At 32.1% G+C, this 15,736-nt stretch overlaps 1 protein-coding gene across 4 annotated transcripts in view; it reads left to right on the top strand.

Moving 5' to 3' along the window:
- Nucleotides 1–5,931: 5,931 nt before the first annotated feature.
- Nucleotides 5,932–15,736, top strand: part of LOC148621808 (small conductance calcium-activated potassium channel protein 1-like) — an 89,538-nt gene continuing 79,733 nt past the window's right edge. For 2 of the 4 annotated variants that reach the window (XM_088576545.1, XM_088576541.1), the window contains exon 1: nt 5,933–6,153. The gene's annotated coding sequence lies outside the window, so the exon portion shown is untranslated. Of the gene's footprint in view, nt 6,154–15,736 lie in introns of all 4 variants that reach the window. The other 2 variants (XM_088576544.1, XM_088576546.1) reach the window with 2 other exon arrangements.

The following is a 15,736-nucleotide window of genomic DNA, read 5'->3' as shown; positions in this document are numbered from 1 at the left end:
TAGTTCGTTTGATAAAATGATGAACACAAGCAAAAATATCCGCGTTTTCAGCGTTTGTGAGGATTTCATCACCAGCCAACAGAAATTCTATTGTTACGTTAAAACCGTCTAACCGTGCCAACAGAGAATTTCTATGTTCATTATACAAATTGCATTCCATAAAATAGTGGATGCAATCTTTGAAAGGATGTCCACAACTACAAGAAGGGTTTGTACTACATTTATACGATATAAATCAGCATTTAGTGAACTGCACGTTTCTTAGCCTGGTATGTATAACATTAACTTTCCTTTCACCAAAATTGAAGTACTTAGTGGGTTTTTCCCGTTGTCCTTTAATGATTCTTTTGAAAATGCTTATGTTTCTTGCATTTCTTGTCTCTAAATTTAGATGATGCCAGTCTCTTACTGTTGAACAAAAAAAATGACCTTTCGGTACTAGTTAATCTGAAGTGGGGTATGGTATAATCCGCATTGTTGCGTAAATTATACGGCGAAATATGGTTATTAAGTGGGGGCATAAGATCACTTATGTATTGTCGACACAGATGGTTTTGAATAGAGTAAAACATGTTAAGACGTTTGAATCGTCTTCTATCTTCCAATAGCTCCCAAGCTGTTTCATAGTAAATCGATTCCCTACTGGCAAAAATAGATAATACTGTTACAATACGCCCAGCTTCAAGTTGAAATTTTCCTTAATTGTTTTTAACATCAATACCACACCCGTCCCAGTCTTCTGAAGCGTATTCCATGACTGGACGAGTGAAAGTTAGATAAATGTTAGCTAAATATGTTCTACAAAGAACATATTTAAGTTTTCTACGAACGGATATTTTTTGCTAGCAGATTGCATAATATTGCCTAAATGGGTTGAAAACGTCCCGTTCGAATCAAACGTTATATCTAAGTGTTTATGAGACGAAACAAAGTCAATGGGTTGGTTTTGAAATAACAAATCAATATCTTCCGTAATGTTGCGTTTAGCAATGATTAAATTTAAAAATTAAAATTTATTAACCATTTTTCAGACCACGTTGTTATATTCTCTATGTCTAAGTTCATTAAATCTTCGATTTTAGAATACGATAGTGCAGAGTATGATAGCGATGTGTCATCCGCAAAAAGTCCGGTAAAACTGACGAGATCATCAGCTATGTCATTAATATAAACAAGAAAAAGCAGAGGGCCAAGAACGGAGCCTTGTGGTACTCCAGCATTTGTTTGTTTCAGAGTAGATGTTGACTCTATGCATGCCAAATAAACATTTACACCGAAAGAAGGTGTGCTTTCCTTTTGCGCCAAAATTGAGGCCTTTTGCGCCAGTTAACTTTTTGATTTTCGTAGTTGAATTGCGCCAATAAATTAATGATCCTTTTGCCCCTGAATACAAGTAATTTTACATTAGTGCTACATTAGATGCGTGGCGTGGTTATCGTGTGTTATTCACCATTTTTTAAAAAATCTCTTTATAATTGGTTGTTTATCTTATATTTTAAATAAATCTTAATGACCGCATTACAAAGTAACATCCGTAAACGAGTGAATATGACTACTTTAAAAAAAAAACAGCTATGGGACATGTTAGCGCCTGACGGACAGACGAACAATACTTTATCCATTATAAAACAAAAAGAACCATTAAACCATTTACATATACGTTATCCAAATATTTTTTCCTTTCTTTTTGTTAATTTTAAAATTTTAAGTTGAAAATTGAAAGACAAATGTTAAAAATAAAATGAAAATGAAAATAATAATAATAAAAAAATTAAATAATAAATAATATATATTTGCTTTTTATTCTGGATATATTTTTAAATAAATTTATTTTATGTATTAAAATGTATTTTTTATGTTTATTTTCTTTAATTTGTTCATTTCTAACTCATTTTCTTTATTTTATGATCGTTTTACTTTAGATTTGTATATTTTTGATATTCAATTTCCTTATTTGTATTTGGCGCAAAAGTTTGTCTTTTTGTGGAGGAAAAGGATTACACGGAAAAATCATTTTTGGCGCAATTCAACTACTAATTTTTATCCAATTGGCACAAAAGGACGGTGCCCGAAAGAAGACCTATAAAGTGACTTAAAAGTATTCTTTTTTGCATATAATAATTTCTGTAAGTGACACTAAGATTTTAGGTTTTCAATTTTGGATTTCTTTCAATTGTGTCTACGCGTAAATTTCGCTCGGTTGAAATTGAACGTATTAGAAGTTATTTTTGATTTCAAAAATGAAATGAATCTTTCTGTCCAAAAAGTAAGCGCCGGATAATACATAATTCAACTGAATACCGAACAAAGGTTGGTGTGATTAATTCTTGGGAAAAAAAACACTTCTTACTTGTTAAACAATATCACTTGATCAGTAAATGTTCTTGTATTTGGGAATAATCCTTTTTTTGCGCAAATTACACGCTTTAGATGTATTATTTGCACCAGAAAGAGAAACTCCATTTTTCTGTAAAAAGTGTTAAATTTGTTTCATCACCTCCATTTATCATTTTAAATGGATAAAAATGTTTATGCTGGCAACTATTTTAGGGTAACATTTGATTTTGTTATTGTCATTTGTGTTTTGCTCTAATTATACATGTACTAGTATGTAAAATTTTGTCCTTAAAATTTAATGAGTGTCTCATAAGTCGATTCTATAACAAGGCACTGACAATATTTTAAACAGCACAATATGTGTATACATGTATGTTTTATGTTTTAATCAAAATGTGACACGATCATAAAACAAATTTACCTGCGCGGATTCATAAGGGCGGACACGGCGTACGCTCCTTTCCTCAAATTGGAAAAAAAGTATGACTTCTTAATTTTTCACAAATTTGCAGTGCGTCTCTTCACTCGATTTTTAATTCCGTGTACGCTCTCAACCAGAGATTCTGAAGCAACAACTGATTACGTTACAATGAATATGTGTGGTGAAAATCTTATATCTTAATCTATTTAAGGGGGTGAACAGGGGTACTTCATCCCTGCTTCCCTCCCCTAGACAACCGCCTCCCACCCTCCTGATCACCTCTTCCCGACCCCTTTCATTTTAATTCCGGTTATTGTTCCAAATTATAATCCCCACTTGCCGTCTTTTTTTTACCATCGTTCCCCACCCCTTCAACTACCTATTCCCGTCCCCTTATTCACCGCATCACATATTCCCTTGTCCACCCTCCCATAAGTATTCATACATTGGGTCGGCTCCTTTTTTTATTTTAAAACATGTTAAAACTTAAATTATTATAAGACAGCTGACAAATCAATCAATTAACAAGATCAAAGTCTTATAATTAAATCTAAATATCATGCACCTTGATTAGACATTACCTCAATGGAAACAAAAACATACATTTGTACATTAAAACAATTTGTTCAATCAATTGTATTAAATCCAGATGTTACAAAAGAAATCTTTTCTACCATATGTCAACGTTTTTTTAAGTAAATTACAATACTTGTCAGTTCATTTTCATATTTATATATATTCTTTGTTAATGCTTTCATGCACAAACGTTACAGTCATATTTGGGCAAAGTCGTAAAAGCACAATTGCTAATTGTTCATATGAGTTATTGTAGGGTTAATAAATTGAAAATTTTTAATAAGTTTTCATGCACAAACGTTACAGTCATATTTGGGCAAAGTCGTAAAAGCACAATTGCTAATTGTTTATATGAGTTATTGTAGGGTTAATAAATTGAAAAATTTTAATCAGGGAGCCAGTCAATATTCGGTCTTCTATCGATATACATTTTCACAATGGGTGGAAATCTTGTCTTCTGAAAACGAAAAAGAATATCCAGTTCCTACTATCACCATTAGTCGGAAGAGATCGACAGGGGCATTTAACTTTCATCTGTTCGATGTTTAAAACATTCATTGAACAACAATGGCTTTACTTCGAATTTCCACTTACCTTGCAACCCTCCTCTTTTTTACTTGGATAGAACAGACTGAGGAGGATTGCAGGATCGGAGGAAATTCAGCTAATTGAAAGGTTGATGGAGAAACGACATGCATGTCGAGTTTGCATGTATGGTGATAGCAGTCTAGCCGTGTGATATTACACAACATTGGAATGATAACCAATAGAATGTTGAAACTGATAAGAATATATCGCGTTGCATGTACGAAAAGATGCAGTGACGTGCAAACCCATGTGGGATGACCTTGCATGCGCACCAGTGTTTGAAGATAGACTTATATAACTTGCTTAAAAAATTGTGTAATCTTATTAACCATATGTATTGTCTTCGAATGGCTAGCTTGTTGATCAAGTGTATTTTTTTTATTTTTGCTATTTTTATGTTAGGGTATATCTGATCTGGCATATTTGTCATTTCTGTGACCAGTTGAATGCAGACTCCAGGTGTTGAAAACATTCGGTAATGTGTCCATTTCACTTATAGTTCTTATAGTCCCTTATTCTTGACGATTATCGTTTGTAATTATCCCTTTCCGTAATCGCCTATTATACCAGTTAATGTATCTTCAATAACAACTGTCTGCCCATCAGTCTTAAGTAAAACTACCTGGTTTCATTGTGGTCAACAATACAAATTGGAAATGGGGAACATGTCAAAAGAAAATCAAGCAAACTTCGAACCATTTAAAGGCATATTCATCTAAGTTTGTACAAATGACTTCTTGGGCGGACTCATTTCCCCGATAGCATTAAGTATTAACCCTATTTTTCAGTGGACGATACAATTATATAACATATAGATATTTATAAAAAAAATCAGGTCTACAATGAAAACTATAAATCTACTGTGGGTGAAATTATATATCATTATACCGGATACAGATGATACATCCATTGTACCGGATACAGATGATACATCCATTGTACCGGATACAGATGAGGGAAGTGTTTACATTATCTTAAAAGGGTCCATATTGTTTATGTACAACATAGAAATGTCAAGACATTGAATCGTTGATATGATATTGATATGACTGTATTCTCTTCTAGCTGCTAGAATTTGGCATTCTTATTATGATTTAAAACAAAATACTCTGATCGAAGTAACCCAAACCAGCTTGGAAACTTGAGTGATTGAATTAATTTATTGTGACAAAACGTCTCTGCATCAATATACGATTATATAACACACTCTTGCTGTTCGGCTTCAATTTAGAAAATTATTTGATAAAATAAAAATGCTTTGCACTTGTAAAACAAATCAATTGTGAAAATTTTTTCTCGAGTTTCACTTTATGTAATAAGCTCTTTTTGTACTTCTTTATTAACCATAAAACATCACTATTGTGACTAATGTTGATAGTTGTCAATAATAGTTTATGGTTTTTGTTAATATCAAACTTTCTTTGATTCTTTCCATATTGTACAATTGCCATGTACTTGATTTTCCCCGAACACATGCTGTAAAGGTAATAATTTATTTTGTATTTTAACAGAAACTGCTTTTGCATTTAATTCAATTAAGAAAATTTCCATAAGTATAAAAAAATCAATTCTAACGAATTGAATGAAAATTTTATAATTCAAATGTTTTAATGGTAGTCTTTTTACATGATTAGTATGAAATCAATTTCAGTGGGTTTTCAATTGTTTTATGCACTCAATATAATATAGTTGAAATTCTGATACCTTGCTTGCACATGTAACCCGAGAGATGGCACATGTTCCTCAGAAAAGAACATCTAGTTCAAGTTCTAGTAACACCAGAAAAAATCAAAAGTTTCAATTATCACGGATTATAATCAAACGCAAATGTTTATCGTAAGGTGTACAAAATTAATCTAAAATTAATCGAATGCACCTCAGTATGCCCTAACCACGTGTTCCCACTTTTATCGGTGGAACTGTTAATAGATATATCGATTAGTCAATGATTTCTACACTGATACAATGTAACATATGTTTAACTTGGTAAAGATTTTATAAATTACCGTTGAAAGATGAAGGTATAGGCACTATATTACTTGACAGTTCATTATTCCACTGTGATTGCTTATTTACTAGTTGATTTTTTCCTACAAAACATGATTTTTTTCTCTGCTTTGGTATCTGTTTAGTGGATAATCATATTCCTGGGATATCTTTTTCATTGTGGACTTTACAAAAAACTGTATATTTTACGTTAAGAAGAGCGATAGATTAGACAGCTGTAGTTGGTGAGTGTGTTTTATTTGAGCTGATTAAATGTTGTATTTAGTGTTTGGTTAAGCAATTTATGAATTGCGCAAATTACAAACGCTTTCATTCGCTTCTATAATTTTGTGTTGCAAACGCCGTAGAAATATCATAAAATTCAAAACCATACGCATGTTAATCATACATTTATCCTTTGCAGTAACAATCCCCAAACCTTCGTGTATATATGCCTATGTTTATTCTGTCAAAAAAAGCAGGGAAAAGGACGGGGCGGGGTGGGGACGGGGTAAAATGCCCGCGTCGAATACAAGTCTCAATTTGATATATAATTTCATTCTTTAAAATCCACTAATTTTCACCCAAAGTATTTTATTACTAATTTAAAGTTGGTATAAACGTGATAAGTCATTCGATCTTTCCTAAGACAACATTTATTTTTTATTGTTCTGTCTGTAATAATAACAGTATCAAATAACCGTTTACTATAGTAACCATAATTTCTAACAAAACACCTGTTACACGCAGTATATAATGGATATGTCGATTTATTAGGTTGACGTACATCAAGTGGACGGAAATATGTCAACTTTTGAATGGAAAATTTATTTATGTATGATACTGGCTAATTTATATTGATTTCTAAATAATTTTCAAGGATATTATATATTAATAATGAACTATAAATATTTTAAAGGTCAAACTATTAAACATTCTCTGATTTTTTCATTACTTTTCATTCCTTTTTGGGTATACGTGGCGGTAGTTTTTTTATTTTACGAATATATCATAGGCGGTTCCAATGGAGGGGAGGACAGTCCCCTTATGTTAAAACATTGTCTAATTATATAAGGGGGGGGGGCAAATCACTTCAGCGGCGGCCCTTAGGCCAGTCAGTACTCCTCTCTTTTCCAGTATTTTTTGACCTCCCAATATTTATTCATGTACATGTGTATGTTCATACTAAATGCATTTTGATTAATAGGTTATGAAATGAACGCCAAAAGTAAAATAAGCACGGAGATGTAATACGATGTTCAAACTCCCATTTTTCTTTGTATCATTAACATTTAAAAGCAACAACCAAATACAAAAGACAAACAAACAAACAAAACAAACAAGAACAAAGGCAAAAATAAAGTTTCATCGATTGAATTTAATACTTTAACAGTTTTAAATGAATTACAATTATAATTTATGGTATTGTTTAAATCTTTTGAGGTAGAAATGATCCGCTGTGCACTTTTCGAAATACATGTATGAAATTCCTGAACAGTAGTTCAAACAATATAACGAATGGCCCCTGCTTTTGAAACCACTTAAAAACGTTTTGCTCATGACCAACAACACATGTAAATGAATGATTCTCGAGTGAATCCGCTAGTTGGAGCAGAATCGCCTATAGGAAACGTATTCAGAGTGACATAAACAAAAGTTACTGAGCCCTTTTATCCACCCCAAACATGATAGAAATGTAGTGTGTGGGCTTCAGCTAAATTATTTGTATACTTCCTCGATTGAAGATGGGCGGTTTAGATTAAATCTACATGAAAAGAATCGAGTTAAAAAACGTAACTTTTTCGCTTCATGTGTGGTGTCTGTTAGACATTTCCCGTTTCCGCTTTCTTCTCTAGCTCAATTAAGGGACATCTTTTGTAGAAGACATCGCAAAGCGTTGTTCGTAAGTGGATAAAGTGGTATTATTTTGTGAACAATGCAGTCATAGTTAAAGATTGTATTGCGATTTATATAATAATGCAGTTATACAGTAAAGGATTGTTACAGTAATACGATATACATAAAGACAAAAAGATAACTTGTAGTAGAATAGGTGTCATAAATCTATGTTACATGTACTTATAAATTAATCTGATAGATTTAACGAATTTTGATTCGATACGATGAACTTTTTCCTATGATGGTCAGTTTTCTTATCATATGTATACCTATATAAACATGAACCGATCTCCTAATACATGGTAGGAAAAGAATTTCAAGAGATGATTCTATCTGCTGTCTAATTTAAGCAGTCAGTGTGGATTGAGTAATGAGGAAGTATTAAGCTGTGACGTTACTATACTACTGGGAGCAGTCTTCTGTAATGTAATACAAAAATAAAATGAATAATTAATAAATAAAATCAGACTTGAAATTGAGGTGACATGTGTGTATACAGGGTGTGCATCTATGTAGCAGTAGGTTTTCAAAATTTCAACACCCTCTTGCTTTTGTCTAACGTAGTATGTGTGTGTGTCCGAAGAAAAAAGGTAAACATTCACATATAACTTAACATGTTTGTAAACAAACAATAAATGTAAAAATTCAATACTTCAGTCATGTTATTAGAAAAAAAATAGATATTATTGTAAATCTTTCATTGCCTGAAAACTTAAGGAAAAAACGAACGATTATTATATGTGTTTATAAGCACGTTTCATCATATGAGGTGAAATTTTCCGTAAAATGGTTTATCAAAATAAAAGATGCATAAATTTATAGTCTTCGCAAATGATCATAATTTGGACATACGTTCTCGATTTGGTTGTAAAAGATGCAGTTTTGCTGAAATGGTCGAAAATGTACAATGTAACAAGTTAGTTGTTACAGATCCTAAACATTTTCCGTTCACGATCAAACTGCAATACTTGACATTTATTATCAATTGTTCACGACCATATCTTCTATTTTATTCGGCTTATTGTGTATGCAGATCTCCTTTGGTTCATATTCAAGCCATGTTTTTGGACTTTGACGTATTTGAAAGGCGCTTCGGTACTATTTTTGCCGACCTTGACACTGTGACTGGGGTGATTGAGAATATAACACCCGTTAATTCAACTATCTAAATGAAGAAAAAATTCAATCTATTGATATCCTGGAGCAAAAATACTCCGTGATGCGGCCTATCAATGGAAATTAAAAAGACTCGAAAAACTAAACTTATTTAATCAAATGATAATATTGAAATGCTCCAACAAGACACTATGGAGAGTCCATGTCAGATGTGTTTAATATTTATTGTTGTTCTAGCGAATCAAATATTCATTGATCATGGTTGTAAATTTCTGTATACATACCGTGACCTTAAATACTGTCATTAATTCATTTTGTAAATCGTAGCAATCTTTTAGCCGTTAATAAGTGTGTCGAGATTTTAACAAAACTAAAATGTCATTAAACATATATTTGTTTGTAGTGGAGTCCGTATTGTTTGTTTGTACGTGTCATTTTGGTTATTTGATGTTCTTTGTTGTTGACGTATATTTTACCAATCCAGTCGTTATCCTTGGATCGTATTCTTTCGATTACCATTCGAATTCTGGTTCACTTGAATTATCTTTCAATTTCTTCTCTAGATTATATTCTTTTGATTACAGTTCGAATCCTGGTTCCCTTGATTTCTCTTTCAGTTTCTTCTGATTACCGTTCGAATCCTGGTTCGCTTGATTTCTCTTTCGATTTCTTCTCATTTTCATCTTATACATGACGTCATCTAGGTTTATGGTACACCATATTCCCTCGACGTACTTTGCTTTTATGTAGCTACATTCTTATATTTATTAAATTATGAATTCTTCACAATAAACGTAATTATTTGCAACAAACAGACTGTGATTATTTCTGAAATTACCGTCTTTTAGCCTTGGACAATAAGGGTTTTCACCTCAGTTTTCATTATGTTTAACCGACCTTCATTTTTTCAAACATATCTTATTACTGAAAAATATAAGGCATACGATTTCGAAGACATTGACAAACTCTAAGCGACTTCTTGCAGTCATTAACTATGCTTATTCAAATTCAAGTATAATTACAAATATTAATTAAATCTGAAAGTTAACCAACCTAAAAGATATTGGTTTTTGAAGCTGGATAATTGATACTTTGTTGAGGTTTAAACGTCGTCATTGTTAATTATATCATATCACAAGCAGCTTTTAAAATTGAAGTATCTTTAAGATAATCCTTAGTAATCCATGCATGTGTCATAATTCCTCGTTATCTTGCAATTATTCCAGTTCTTTAAATACTTAGAACTTTTAATAAGCACGAAGCCTTATATGATATTAACTTCGTATTCTTTTCGACCTTTTCAGGCTAGAATTCTTGAAAAAGAAAATCGTTTATAAAACTTGTTTTCACACTTCAGGTGAAAATGGGTTTTTACAACATGATTATTGTCGGTGGTATTATTATTTAATTAACAAGAAAAGTAAGATGAAAAACATTTTTCACCCACACTGTTTACCAGTCTTCCTTCAAAGTTCTCAATAGATGTGTTTTCAGTTAACATGTTTTATCCGCGATATTAAAGGTGAAAAAAAAAAAAACGCTCATTCCGCCATGTAACCCACAGTGGTCACACACAGGGATACATACTTCGTGCTATGCTTACTTAATAAGTATTAAACTAGCTGTTATTATTCAAACTTGTACAGTGTTTACCTACTAAATTGACGAATTCAATATTTCTTACACTTTCGGCATATTGAACATGGCAATTTTTCGCCCTTTTTTATTATATTATGGATGGTACATACTTTACATTATCTCGACCTAAATAAGAATATTAAATATTGAACCAATATTATTCAAATTTTGCACAGTGTTTTTTTTTGTTACACCTCCTATAATAATGGAAAATTAAACAAATATTTCCTTCAATTTTAGTACAATATTGTGCGCGGCCATTTTTCATCATTATATGTTGTAGATCGCGTGTTCTGTAACTAAAAATCTATTTAACTTATATTATTTAAACTTTGCCAAAGTATACACCAAAGGTATGCAACAGATGTGATAAATATATAAATATCAAATTTTCACTGCTGAACCCTTAGCAGCATATATATACATACCATGACTCCGCCCTGGACCTGCCCCAGACCCCCTGCCGTAATTTTGCCTACACTTTAATTTGGCCTCAGCTACGCGCCTGAGACATATTGCTATTATTGGTCTTTTGTTGTTTGTAATATAATGATACAGTTATTGAAGTCAATAGCTTATTACACATTATTGAGAAAAGATAGATTTTTCAACAGTTGGTAGAACATCAATTCTACACTGATTTGATAACCCTGGATATGTTTTGCAAAGTGTAGTCCAAAATCATAGACAAGGGAGTCGGGTTAGAGTGTGGGGGAGAGCATATCCATTTTGTGCAGAAATATATATACATATGTGTTTGGAGCCTCCTATTATAAGTTAACTTGATATATTTATTTTCAATTTCTGCTTTTTGAACAAAAGTTACTTTCTGTTTACACGACACCCAGTTTCTTTTCCCTTTTTAAACCAGTTAGTTTGTTCCACTGCCGGTATATCTTTCCCATTTTTTTTCAATCACTGTTAGTTTTATCCCTTCTGTTTGAATCCGTTCTCATTCATCTGAAACATATTAAGTTAATGCATTTGCTCAATTTCCCGAGTGCTTCATTTTACTTACCAGAAACATTCGTTATGGCTATGATTGTCTGGTAGTAATTTATAGGACAGTTGTACGTTTTTGTCCCTCGATATTTACGTCAAATAAAATCAAAACGTCGTATGATTGAACAACAATTTCTATGCTATACATGCATTAAATAATAAAATTCTTCGTACATTTTGTAATTTGATCAAATAGTTTCATGAAAGAAATTCTGTAGCAAAAATTTGTTTTTATATTTACAATGATGTTCGGGGAATTCTTTTGTGATGGTTAATATATCCGTTCATTTTATTACTTTCTGTATATTCCATTGTATCTTCAGTGTCTAGATATATTTGACTTGTACAAAAATTCAGTTGATGGAAAGGTCCATTGTACTCTTTACATGTAATCTTTGGAAATAAATAAATATACCGGATAATTCTTTAAAAAAAATTCCCCCATTCTTCTTTTCAATTTGCTGGAATACGCCTGGTTAGAAGTACGTGAAACTTTACACAGCTATGATCTATCTGTATAAGATGTAAAATGCATATCAAAATCTTGCTTAAAACAGTGGCTTTAAAATTGTCATGTGGTTAAAACTGGTGTGAAAGACTTAAACTACCCCCTTTGGGAGTAGAGGTATGACGAAACAGTCCATTGAAAGATATTTGATATGATAAAATACTATGATTTGACGTATAAAAACACAGAAAACAAAACAAACAAAAAACAAGCAAACAATCATAATTGTACAAGATTCACACATATACTTAGGAAACGCTGAGTAGAAAAGTTATGGAAGGAAAAGTCAAATTATTAAGTAATGCTACAATAACTTCCTTGTACTTGACCTCAAAGGATCACTTTAAAAAAAAAACAGTCTGTGACCGTCAAACTATCATTATTTCATGATTAAAGGTTTTTACTTACAATTAGGGAAAATAACCAAAAAAAAAAAACAAACAATAAAACAAAAACGATTCAGTGCGTCCCATACGACCATATAAAACGCACAGCCGAATCCTTACCAAGCAAAATGTGAAGCTTATCAGATAACATGTTCATTGTACGAAGAAATTAATTTGAACAGTAATAATATTTTCATAACGAGAGAACACTGTATGCCTACATGATGCCATAACTTAATCAACCATATTGAGTTACTCCGGCACGGTATATAATGGCGTGTTCATCTTACCCAATAGATCACAACCAATTGATTTAAGAAATCTTAGAGATGGGCCGAGTGAAATATTCATATTTATATTGATTATAATATAGATATTAAAGAGTTGATAATTACTTACCTTTGGAACAATAATAGAGATTGATTATCTGTAAAATCAGAAAATTACATTCTGAGGTATCACAATAAGGTTTGATTATGTGCCATTTGACCTTTTGTGATAAGGCTATTCGTCTTGGAAACTGATAAAACTACACGCATTGGTGAGTCGAAATTATATAAAACTACATGTATTGGTGAGTCGAAATTATATAAAACGTCGCTATACATGTCATGTTGGTTGTGCAAAAATGTTTAAATTTAGTACAAGACGTATTTTACTCAGTAATATAACATACCAATTGCAAATGAATATAAGTAATATTTAATAACAAATTCAAATGTTTTGCTTTTTTTGTTTTCTTTTTGCTTTTATTGTAATGGCTGTCTGAAGAAAAATAGTATTTTAATGATTAAATAGCAGAATATGGCTTATTGTTTTTTTTCATATTTTTATCTAAAAGTCAAGCCAACAGTGTAATTTGTTTTTATATATTTCTGTGTAGAGGTAAAATTGGTCAAATTATCTCCAATTAGCCCACAAATAATATTTGTAAGCTAGCAAATAATAGTGCATGTATCTTCATAAGAGGTTGGCATCCATATAATAAGCAACAGTTGTTTGTCATGGTATTCAACGGTTGACATATCACGGCAAACATACAGTTTCATTATAATTTGCCAACCTACTTATTACAGCATGGTGTGCCAATGACATATGAGACATTAACGTAGCAAAATATCACTATTTCCATCGATCTCAGTCAATCTTCCCCATCGTTTGTAATACTTTCTACAGCCCACAAAAACAGAACGTTTTTGTTCGAACACCTGTCCATCGGAAGGCCATAGAACATCTCTTTAGATCTGGCAAATGTAAACCGTTTAAGGAGGTAGACCTAGGGTAAGGGACATAACTCTTAAAATCAGTGATATGTTTGTATCATATTCAATTTCACCAAAGCCTCCCAAGCGTTTGTTTGAAGCTGAATAAAATCCAAGTTAATTAGATGCTTACATAAAATTGATGTAAAATGTTGCATACAAACGTTCCAATGATTTTTAAGAGTTGTGTCCCCTATCCATGGTCTACCTCCTTGAGTGAACAATAACTTAATAAATTACATCCCTTGCAACTATATAAAGGAATAAGCATATATTTGAATTTTTTCCTATTATTTAAATTAATTTAAAAAGAAATAGCTACTTTGAAATGCAACTAATAGTATGTTTACCTTCATTCTATATGTTTACTGTATAATATAATTGACATTCAGTTAACGTTCAGATGAATATAAAAATACCAAACATGTAAATATTACAAATTACCGTATGCTGTACACGTGTTTCAAGGAGTCATATCTCACCATCAGCATTATTATCAAATAGTTAGGAATTTAAGATTTTAAAATAGATTGTGTACAGGGAATGGGGAACATATTATCTGACTTGTCTTATTAACACTATTTTCTAATTGGACTAAATCTCCGAAATTATACTTGAAAAAATAGTCCGCTGTTCCCAGAATGATGTGACTTATATACCGTACATTTGTGATATATTTATTATCAATTTAGATCGAAGATCAGAATGGATATAGCAGTCAGCATAGCCTTTAGATTTGTAAAGCCTGATAGCATCTGCAATTATCTTACACTGCCGCCGTAAAATAGTCCCATTGGCATACCCCATATAGGTTCAAATGCAGTTAGTTAGGTCTATTTTGTAGGTATTTCTAATACACTAAAATCTACGCCAATAAACAAACCCAATAAACAACTTTTACTGCGAACTTAATATGCTGATTAATTAGGATTGTACATTTGTAGACCAATTAATAGTTCACTTCTAATCTCTTATCATACCTGTTTATTTCTATGCAATGAGTCGTTCGCTGTCGATATATTCAAGTTGTCTATTTATTTTTAGATGCATAATTTAGATAGAAATGAAAACCAGTGAGCATATTGAATTATCGGAATGCTAAAGCTTTCTTCTGATATGTCATGTAGGCACTGGCGGATCCAAATATTTACAAAAAGGGGCAGTGGATCCGATCAAGAAACTTATATAAAGAGAGGAGTTACATGCTATCATTTGCAACTCATTTTTTCCCAAATGTTTTACTAAAGGGTATCATAACCCCCTAAAACCATCCCGATGTATCACCCACTATATCGTGTATCTTTATTTCTCCTCGTGACATTGGAATTAAAATAAAATTTTGCTGAGACGATGGCATAGGAATTTCGATAACGCATTTCTCGGAAATGGTGTCAGTCTTTGGTCTGGTGATATTGCTTTTTGTAATAATCATTCTATTGGGCTGTTTTGGTCATGTGTAAAGATAATAGAACTGAGGTGCTCCAGGTACTCCAGGGCATTAAAAGTGCATGGCCAGTGTTGTCTGCACCATACATAATTGTTGAAATTGTAATCTAAGATTGGAATTTATGTTTAATTGTATTTTTGGCATTTACATTTATGTTAATGCACGTGTGTCTGGAATTAGATGCCCAAGAAACTAAGCACTTTAACTGAAACAGAGGTGTCTATGCGATAACTTGTAGCATTTGAGCTATAAAGCTTATATCAACTGAGGAATGTAGCTAGTTAAGAGAGGCATGTATCTAATGATTTATTTCAATAATTTTGGCGGCTTACGTTTGAATGATTTGACAGGCAGTTTCGACCTGGAGGTCAATTTCGACTTGAAAATATTTAGAAACTGGGAAATACCAACTTATAGTTTGTAGTTCAATTACGCAGTATGTCGGAGAGTTGTGAGTTAATTCATCTATATTATATACAAGGGTCTGAAAAATTCCCAACGATGTTAGAACTGTCAAATTTGCGAAGCAATTTTTTGTCGTTCCCTCCCCGGGACTCGAACTCCTGTGAC

This window comes from Perna viridis, chromosome 3 (genome assembly GCF_037379345.1).
Source record: "Perna viridis isolate PV_CMFRI_1.1 ecotype Kerala chromosome 3, ASM3737934v1, whole genome shotgun sequence".
Lineage (NCBI taxonomy): Eukaryota > Metazoa > Mollusca > Bivalvia > Mytilida > Mytilidae > Perna > Perna viridis.
This window is presented reverse-complemented; position numbering and strand designations above follow the sequence as displayed.